We start from the raw sequence: 10,799 nt of genomic DNA, 5'->3' as shown, positions 1-10,799 counted from the left end.
GAGGAAAGTTATTTCAGATACACGTCGACACATGCTCAGACTCTATTCCCAGAAGATGAGTACCTGTCTAAATTCTAAATTGTCACCTGAGTAAGACACACTGTGAGGAGTTGTCTTCCTGCCCTTTCCAAGCATCTGATGATAACCACCTCTAGGTAAGCTGACCCCGCATTTGAGACAAAATAGGTCTAGGATGCTCAGCATGGACTCTTGCTGAATTTTGTGAAGGAATACGCCTACAGATTGATTTACAAGTGACTAAACAGGAGTTGGAATTCAGCTGTCGACTCTGTAAAGCTTTCACTTCTATGAAAAATGCTTATTCAAGAATTGAAATACAAAGTCACAGTCCATTGTTACAGCGTGACCACCTTACTTTCTCAGTAAAAATATCCCTTTTCAGTAAAAATGTTTTCAGTTTAAATAGGTTTCCCAGTGCCATTGCCAGCACTACATATTCTTGACTAATGTTCAGACCCAACCATCTTGAACTCACATGAGTTCTTGTCTGAAGAAAACGGACACATCTGTCGAATAGGCAGGAGTGTGTGAGAAGGGGGGAAAAGTTGGGTCAAAGTCAATCCCTTTACTCAGAAAACACTGGAGACAAACGCTTTTGGCATTGCTTTGTCTAAGCAGATTTGAGGAGACCTGGCTAGGGTGCCCGAGTAATAACAGGAGGCATTTGTTTCGTACCCCAATGCTTCAAGGAGCTCTAGATGAACAGGAGATTGAATCAAAAGAGAAGGAAAAGTATTCATGTCAATACCTCTCTTGGGAGATCTGTGTAACTCACATCCGATGTTGCAAGCAGCAGAACTGGGGCAAATGATGGGATGTTCTGCAGTAGTCTTGTAAAGGTTGTTTTCAGTGGATCTCCAACAGCTTTCCACCACGAGTTGATAAGTGGAATATAAATGATACTTGGTGCCTTTCTTTGAGCTTCTCGCATCACCTGGTAAAATGAAAGCCTGGATAAGAAGACTGAGCCATTTGGAACAGGCTCCTAAGTAACCAGGGATCAGTCAAACGCTCTTACCAAATAGGAGTACATGAAAGCCAAAACACAAAACCAAACCACCCCCAGAACAACTCTCCAACCCAAAGATAGAATTTTCACCTTGACTCAAAGATAGACATTGTTACACAGACAGGAACAGAGCTGGTGTAAGGAACCTCACAATGTACATGCTGTATGTGGAGGTGTGCCTGAAAAGACAAGACTAACCCTGTCTTCTTCAAGACAGCTTAGTTTGGGTAAATGGTTACATGATGGAGACTAGACCATTTTCAGTTTGGAGCAGGAACACATCTGAGTCAGTCGAGTCTGGAGCAGTCTGAACAGGCAAAGACCAAGGTGAAAAGATGAGGGCTGATGCTGTAAATAAGCCTGGTTCACAATTCAAAATCTCAAGTCCCTTTGCAAACAGGTGACCAGTCTCCATCCTGCCTGAACAGCTAACTCAAGCGCAGCCTCTCATTACCAGCGAGCCCGGCAGACCAGACTACATGCTTTGGATGGCCACAAGCCACTGCCTGCAGATGGTACCTCGATGACAGAAGTGTTCCATGAATCTTAATGCTTTTATTGCATATACTACAGCAGTGGAAGCTGGTGTGCAGATAGGTATATATATAAAAATATACACAGACACACATCTAAAACAGAAACACTGCAATTCCCCAAACAGCCACAATCGGTATCATTCCATCCAGAAGAAAAGTGGATTTTCAGGCAGAAGTAAACCAAACAGCACGCCCAAACCAGGCCACCTCCATTAACAATGAATGTCACTTCCTTTACTAGTTTAGAGAACGTTTGTGAATCCCATGAGCATAAAATAGGAGATACCTGTCCACACGTTTGTTCCCGTGATCTGTTGCCAACAAACAAATCAGGCACGTCCAGTGTATAAACAGGAAACTTTTCCAGGGCATGTATTACTGCAGGTGCCAAATGAGAAGTTTGCCCATACCCTGGCTCTCCAACTAGTAAGAACCGTGGCCTCACACACGTTGGCTGGTAACGAGCAGTTCTAGAACAAGGAGGAGTTTAGCTGAAATAACTGACCCAACAGTAGCGACAACAGTAAAACTTTTCAGCTGTTAGCTTATACAAGCTGCACATTAAAATGTCTGAAGATCAGCATAGTTACCCTCTAAGATGGAGGAACTGCCACTCTTCTCTTCTGGGTCTTTTATGCGGTGGCATTTCTTCAAAGGTTGATGGTGATCCTGGTAGGATATTTTCCAGAGATTAGCATAATAGCTGTTAACAAACCTCCATTTGTCTGGGGTGGAGCAAATTTATCACTTTACAGACTCTCACCAACGGACAGACTAAACCGGCTCAGGTCTGAGGCTGTCATAGGCAGCACCTCACATCTGCTGGGCAAGCCGAGCCCCAGCGTATATAGTGCTAAACCATTCTGATCTCATGTACAAGTGTGCACTGCAATCCACAGCCAGTCAGGCTAAAACCCTAGGGTTAGAAATCATGGTAGCTAAAGCAGTATTTAGCTTAAACCACTTATACGTGACTTGTGGGCCTGACATTCTTCAGACAGGCATTAGAAGCCTTCCCTTCTGCCCCTAGTTAAATGTTTTGAAGAGCTACCTTGTACATTCAATCTGAGATCCATATTTACACCTGAGAAATAGGATGTTAGCTACTGCCACAAACAGGATGCTGAAGTAGAGAAGGCTGTTGTCGACTGCATATTGCAAGTCATCCACAGCTCCCATCCCACACTCCAGTTTAGAATCCGGAACACAAGCTGTGTGTGGTATTCCTGCAATGAAGGTGTGCCCCTGCCTGTTATACAGTGCTGCTGCCATTCCGCTGGAGAGGCTGGTGGATGGCGATGGCACAAATGAGCAGCTTTAGCTTTGGCAGAATGTTAAAGAAGTGAATGCTACTGTTGTACCTTGTTGGTGGTCCTTCTGTAGCGCAGACTCTGCATGGGGAAATACCCTCTGGCAGTTTGGCAACAGGACATAGCGCTCGCCCAGGGGAAGCCAAAGCCCTCTGTGAAGCTGGAGTAATCTTCTGCATAGCCACAAGAAAATCCTCTGCTGTTACTTCAAGAGAAGCAACATCGATCGGCACCTTCTCGTCACTTTCATAGATCTGAGGATAGTGGCGGCGCAAAGCACAGAGGGCAGCTTCAGCACATAAGGCTCGAATGTCAGCACCACAATACCCTAAGAAACAAGACAAAAGCCAAATGTGACATCAGTCTCAGGCAGCACACCACTCAAAGCCCAGGTTTCTGAAGTGCAGTGCTGAAAGACTTTGCACGCAGCCAACAATTAACAGGTTAACAGAGCACTTCAAGAGGCACCGCGCTGCAGAGAAGATTTGTTACGTAGCTCGCAGCCTGGTCTCCCACACTTAGGAAGCAGTCTCCTCATCAGAACTTTGCTCCTGAGGAAGATGCCCCAAACCCATTCAACTTTCTCGGAGACACAAAAAGAATATTCACGAAAAGAAAAGAATCTCTTCACTTCTCCCACGCCGTGCCAGGTGCCTCACTGCCACGCTGTGCAGCAAGGTGCAAGAGCCTGGGTACTACCTGGTAGAAGCTCAGATTCCTTCGGACTCAGCCACATGCAGAAACTCACTTTGTTTTCAAACTTGCCAACAGGTAAGTTGGTCCATCACAAAACCTAACACTGGTTGGCTCAACAACCACCACATCCTTTCCTGTCCTTAAGCACCCTCTTGCCTCGTTCTGTCCCATCCAGAAATCTCCCACAAGGATCGCTGGGCCGACTGCCCTCATCACAACCATCATTCTCACTAAACCTTCACATCTGCCCCCTCGCTCCAAGCATAAAGTCAATATGGTCTTTTACATTTTTACCAAATAACCTCACTGCTCATTTAATTGCCCGCTGAGCACTGGGGTGACAGCTCCTAATTACAGGCCTGAGCAGCAGCTTCTTCCAATCACCAGCTAAACACAGAAAGGAACACCACTCTCTTCTCCCCTGCTGATCTTCACACTCTGCAGGAGCTTTCCGTACACATCTGGCAACCTGCCTTACTTCCTGAGAAGTCTCTCCCTGCTGCTCACAAGCAGGAAAACTGGCACGTTCCTGTTGTAGTGAGACTGCTCTTCCTTCTTCTGAGGAATAACTTCTCTTTGTATTCTCACCTGGGTACAGCCATCTGCTGCCTTTTATCTTGGAAGCTTTTTGGAGAAGCCCGATGAATATTTTCCTCTCTGAATACCTGTTCTGAGCTCACTACAGTACAGCCCTAAAGTACAGCCCTGACTATAGCTTGTAAAGCCAAAAGCAAGATGGATCATTGTTTTAAAGAGATTAAATATGCCCCACAGTTAAGCTTGTGTCAAGTGTTTAGGACAAGGCTTTTGGCTGGAGCATCGGAAAGAAAACTTAAACCAGAACTAACCTACAGTCCCACCCTGCTCATCAGTTCTTTCTTTGTCAGCTCTTGGCACTTCTTTCTTTCCCTTGGAGGTCCTGTTGACGTTCTCCTAAATAAGAAAAAAACAACCCCCAAACCAGAAAGATCAGTCACAGGCATGCAGAAAACCTGACGTGCGTATTTTATCGGGTGCCCCTGTAGAAACATCATCGCTGCGCTCTATACAGACTAACGAGTGAAGTAAGGAACAGGAGGAGAGAATAGGTACATCAGTCTGGCACCCAGGAGCAGTGACAAGATCTCCTGCTCTAAAATAGGGCTTTGTACATGTGACACTTAAATACAAAGCCCAGTCTATCAATTAATCACACATCAATAATCCAAGAACCCAGGCAAAACCTAGGAAAAACAATTTCTAGCAGATAAAAAAATGCATCTGGGCACTTGAGTGACGATGTACTCACTGATCCTTAGGGGTCTCTTCCACCTCAGGATCTCGTATCATTCTATGAAACTACCTGCAATTCTGCTTTCATTAAAAACAAAAAGGTAACTCAGATCAAAAGAAAAACCTGTGAAAGCAGCCTATGAGGATGTTTCAAAAACAAAGTGCCCCTCCATTCAAAAGGACAGGAGAACCTAAATTCATAGAGCAAAACTAAGATTTGAAGTGAAAACCCAAGCCCTGAAACAGCTGTATGCAAAGAGCATGCATTCAAAACTCACAAGGCAGTTCAGAAAGCGTGGTAGAAGACATGGATTTCAGCATAACACTGCTATTTCCTATCTCTTGAAGAAGAGTCTTCCACCACCCACCCTTAAGACTGTCTCTGTAGCCCAACCGTAAGAGGAAGATGTTACATCCCAATTAGGGAGCAAAACCTCATGTTCTTTTAGACTAGAGTGGGTTTTGGAACCGCTAAATTAAAATCACAACTAATTCATTTCCCTATCTGGACTACACCAGTTATACAAAAATAACAGAACAGATTAGCAGCTCCCAGGCTGTGGAATACCCCAGGGTCTTCTCCCATTTGTCCTCTGCGCCTCTTCCCCATGTCGTCTACTTTCTGCTGAACTGCTTCTGCAGTACTAAGACAAAAAGTTGATGTAAGAGCAAGGACAGGCAAATACAAACCAAAACATTGAAAACAGTACACAAAATCAACATCTGAACATAGCATGCACAAGCCGAGAGTCACTGGCAGAATGAAAGTGTCGGTAGATAGGGCCTGGCGGTCGGAAGATTTCGGGCTGTACGGAAAGGTAGGACCCCCCCCCCTCTCTTTAGGTAAACCAATAGTAGGTAGCCGGTGAGGTAAGCGGATGGAAGTGACATCTGAGCTCTGGGGTATAAAGCCCCGCGCCCCTCTCTAATAAACGCCATTTGCCGTCCACCACATTGGTGTCTGTGAGCTGAATGGACCGTGCTGCCAGAGTGTGGCACCGTTGCCGTTCCTGAACCAGGTCGCCATGCCTTACCAAAAGGCAACAAATGGTGCCGGAAACCCGGGAGACTCGCCTGCGTCAGGTGAACGGCGGCCGGGCGGCAGGACCAGCCCGGCGGAGGGGACGCCCTTGGACCCGCAAGGAGGATGGAAGCCCTTGTGAAGGTCGTATTGGTATTGAGTGTGCAGTGGGGTATTGAGTGTGAGGTTAAAGATTTTACTCTCGCCGTTGCGAGACTTTTGAAAATCGGGGTCATTGACCAGCCGGTTGATATTCTCCATCCTAAGGTGTGGGTTAAATGTACTAAAGTTTTAGCTGAGGAAACTATGTCCTCCGGCAGTGGGAAAAATCTGAAATTGTGGGGGAGAGTTGTGCAGGCACTCCGAAAAGCGATACAAGAGCAGGACACTTGGAGGGAGGCGAAAGAATGTTTGTCGGTCATCCCAAAAATTTGGAATCAGGGCGGCCACACAAACTTTGCAGCCCCCAGATGGTGATAAGCCTGCTGAGCCCAAAGATCAAAAGGGCAATATGCCTCGTGAAAGTTTATGCAAAGTATCATTGTTTTGTTTTCCTCCAGCCCCTGAACTACAAGGGACAGCAATATGACGTAATTTGGATTTTTGCAATTGGACAAATTCAAATTGTTAATTAATGTCTATCTAATGTTAACAGTTCTTACTGACTATTGCAAATGCAATTTGAAAATTGTTAATTGTTTGAATGTTTTGATTGTAGTTATTGAGCTATTGTGCACACACTTTTCCTTTCTCATTACTTTATCTCTATCCTCTATCTATCACGGAGTACCATCAATAAGATGGCAATGTTGAGCCACGGGGTGGTGTGACATACTGTATCCCTCCACGAATGCCTGTACCAGAGGACTTATGTCTCAACATTGCTGAAATATTACATTAAGATGCTTGTAAAGGGTTAAGGAAGACTTGCTAACAGGATAGCTTGAAGTGCCATAGCAGTGACCTCCCATAAACAATGCCTCGCTTGAAGGCCTCTGCCTCACTGATAAAGAAGAAACATCAAAAGGGACGTAAGTTTGGGTCTAACACCATATCATAAGTAAATTGCACACTCAAGGACTATGTGCTCTGTGGAAATAAAATTACTTCTTTGATGAGTTCCAGTACCCCCTCCTCCTTATCTGTTCATGAATTCCTTGCTTGTCTCTAATTGGCCACGAATGCAGGCAAAGCATTTCACTTTAACTAGTTCAAGCTCCCCTTTGTCCTTGAAGGTATACAAAACCTGCTAAATCCAAACTTGTAGTTTGGATCAGAGTCAAGGGGTAACTGAGTCTGCGCAAGACAGAAGGTTACTTGCGGTGATGAAGAGGAGCCATCCGACTTCATCCCCACGACCCTCAACGACCACCACCAAACAGCAGTGCACAGGCACAATGGGGAGGAGTTAATGGAAATCACTTCTTGGGGCACATTTTAATATGAAGTGGGATGAGTTGGGAATATGAACAGGGGTATGAGGTAACCTAATGAATAAGTATCATTGTTAGTGTGTGCATGTTGCAGGCTAAATAAAGTAACTTAAACCTTGACTCAGTTTTGAGTCTTAATTCTGTTCCCGAGAATTGTGAAGACCTCCTCATGATAAAGCACCTAATTGGACATCACTCAGGGGTTAAGCCCAGCCGCCCCCAGCCACCCAGAGCAACCTGAGGTCGGTTGGAATGCAAGGGGGTTTAACCTCTGCCAAAGCCATTTATCTGGGTGTGGATCGTGACATTTTAATAGTGTAGTCGGCAGGATTCTTGGAGAACAGAAAGGTGTGAGGTCCTGAGAGTGAATAGGGGAAATTTGATACTTAAGTTGGACCCTCTCAGGATGTATTGCCCCTTTGAGTTGTATAGAATGGCTGCCCCTATGGCAGTCGGTAGAAGTAAACAAACAGTTGCTGCTAAGCAAGAGAACTCCTGCCTGTCACACAGGAGACCGGGGTTCCATTCCCCAACAGGGAATTCTTTTCTGGTGACATTGATTTATTGGTATCGACTTCAGATATTGTTAAAAGGAACTGAGTTTTGGAAATTGATTTAAATTTGACGAACTATTTGTGTGAGTGAAATGAGTTAACTCTGGTGTGAGTGGTATGTGACTGAGCTGCAGCGTATCTGCGAGAGAGAGAAACACTTTTCGTAACCATTGTTATGCTTTGCATATGCAAGAAATCTTTGTGCCCGGTACCGTGTGTTGTTTGAATGATTTAAGTGTTTGACTGAGATGCAGTCTGACTGTGAAGCGAGTGTGAGTTCTGATCTGTGGTTCCATGTCTCTGCAAGGAGAGCAGCTGGAGACAGACAAAGCAAGTGGCAAATTTAAGCTTTTTGTGTGGACAGGAGTCAGACTATGTGTTGAGAGTGTCCCTGTCAGTAGGAGATGGAATTTTGTTATCAGAAAGAGAAGCAAAAGGGAAATAATTACGGAAGGTATAGAAAACAAACATAATCGTCTGTGGACCATGGGATGGTGAAAAGGCATTCCCTGAGAACTCATGATGGGGTGCCAACAGATAAATTGGAAAAGTTAGTACTAAGACAACCCAAAAATCCACAAATCAAGGTCGAAAATCCTGCTCTTTTATTGTATTTAACCGTGTCCCCCAAGCTGATGGGAGGCTAGCTCCTTCGTCCCCTTGTAAGTGAGTGGGGGGTGAAGGGTGTATATATATATCAGAAAACTCACTGAAAACCACTGAGGTGATTTACTGATTACTTGTTTTGTAGAACCTAAATTAATACCTGTAACATTTTTGGTAGACACTACAGTTTATCTCCACACTTAGAACAGAAGATTCTATCTACATAAGAAATTGCCTTGTTGCTGCCTTTAACATTAAGGGCTCACTGTTCCCCACCTCTTTTCCCCACCTTGCTGTTTTTTCCTCTTCTCACTGAGAAGCGAATTTGTTTATTTTCTTTCCAGGAGGGAAGAAAGAAGTCACAGTGAGGATGCCTGCCTTATCAGCTGTGTTTATCCCTGCCCTCATTTATGGGGGTAGAGGGAAGCCAATGGAATGTAGCAACTCGCATCTTGCAATGTCGCTTGTCTGATGGGTCGGTTTGCAGCGTTCACGAATTAGCTAATTGAGAGCAAGGCTGGTTACGTAGCAAAGAAAATGGAAAATAACAGGAATTGGTATTAGAGGAAATACAAGACTCAACTCAGCAGCTGGAGTTACAAGGCAATTGTAAAAGATTTGTCGAGATTGAAATAGGTGGAACACAAAATTAGGGGGAAAAATGAGTGGCCTCCCAAAAGAACAAAGCATTACAGGCTGGCCACGTGGAAGCCTAATGAATTGATAACAGGGGCATGGGAACCAATTTACAACTTGAACTGCATAATTCGCTTGCAGGCAGTTTTGGAAATAATTTCCAACAAAACTGCCAATGCTACAGATCTCCTGAATCAACAATCTTAAGAGAATATATGGCAAATTAAATATTTCTACCGTGTCTGATCCTATGGATCCAAAACGTGGTGAACCGCATGCAAGCAATTACCATGACAGAATAAAATATCAAGTTTCTAAAACCAACAAAACAAGTAACGGTTAGGATCATATAACCCTATCCCTTCTATGCTTACTATAAAGTTATTAGCCACGTGGTGTAGCAACTTTCTCCCCCTGAGGTCTAATAGAGACACAGATAGAAACTCTTGATTAACTGAACAAAGCTAAACTTTATTGGTGCACATAACTGTATAACTGAACAAAAACTAAACTTTACTGATGTGCACAACTATAACAACAATAGAAACCAGCCGCAAAAAGAAAAATAATCAAAATAATAATAAGTCCTGACAATATATAACATTCAATTTTAAAGCGTCGCTCCCACATCTCCCGATCATTTTCATGAGAAGACTGGGTAGTCTGCCTAGAATTAAAACAATTAACAGAAAAGGAAAATCTGGATTCTTTCTAAATTATCTGAGCTTGAAGAGACCTTTTAGTCTCAGTAACACCCACCTGTCTGGTTGCTCCAATGGGTAAAGCCGCACTTGTTCCGAAGGCGACAACCTGAAAGTCTAAGGGCAAAGGAACAATATACCACTAGAGCCATAGCAAGGACATTGCCCCTACTGCCTGGCTATAGTGCTGTAGAAAGGAAAATTTACCACTCGTGGAGTTGTAGACGCATCCCGTGATTCAGGCAGGGGGTTTGAGGTCTCGTCTTCTCTAACTCCAGCCATTTTGTACGGCTCTGCTGCTCAACTGCGTGTTCACCTAACTGTGTGCTTTCGGAAACGCGCATGAGCAGTTTTCCCTCACCACCTCCCCACAGAAAGTACTAGAAAAGGAAGCTCATGCATGTGTGAATCCAGTGAACCCAGTATTTATGATGACGCATGACAAAAAGAAGACTCCAGTCGGTTTTGACTGGGCATGGAGACCCACTTAAAGCTTAATTTGCTAAGTAATGGGTGACGGGGTGGAAAAACTGTGGACTGACTGCATTGCATATTCCAAAACTGATCAGTTTTGCATTTCCAAAATCACGACAAACAAGGAAAGGACAGCTTGCCAATTTCTACTTCTGTCCCAAACAGTCCCCTACCAGCTAAACGAAAGGTTCCCTTAGGCAATTCGATCACAGACTCTCACCTTTCGGCTGGCAAATCATTCTTAGATGTGTTAGATGCTAATTTCCTATCACTAAATCGATCCAACCCCAATCTTACTAAGGCATGTTGGCTATGTTATGATGCTTATCCCCCTTACTATGAGGGTATTGCCCTCAACACTCCTTTTAGCTACTCATTGAAAGATAACCCAACTCAGTGCAAGTGGGATACACCTCGGAGAGGAATCACTTTGGACCAAGTTAAAGGCCAAGGCATATGTTTTGGCAATGCCACCTTAGCGAGCTGGAACAGTGCGGTCTGTGCAAAAACGGTTGCGATCGATAGAACCC

Source organism: Gallinula chloropus (assembly GCF_964237585.1).
Source record: "Gallinula chloropus genome assembly, chromosome: 31".
Classification (NCBI taxonomy): domain Eukaryota; kingdom Metazoa; phylum Chordata; class Aves; order Gruiformes; family Rallidae; genus Gallinula; species Gallinula chloropus.
Note: the sequence above shows the minus strand (reverse complement) of the source record.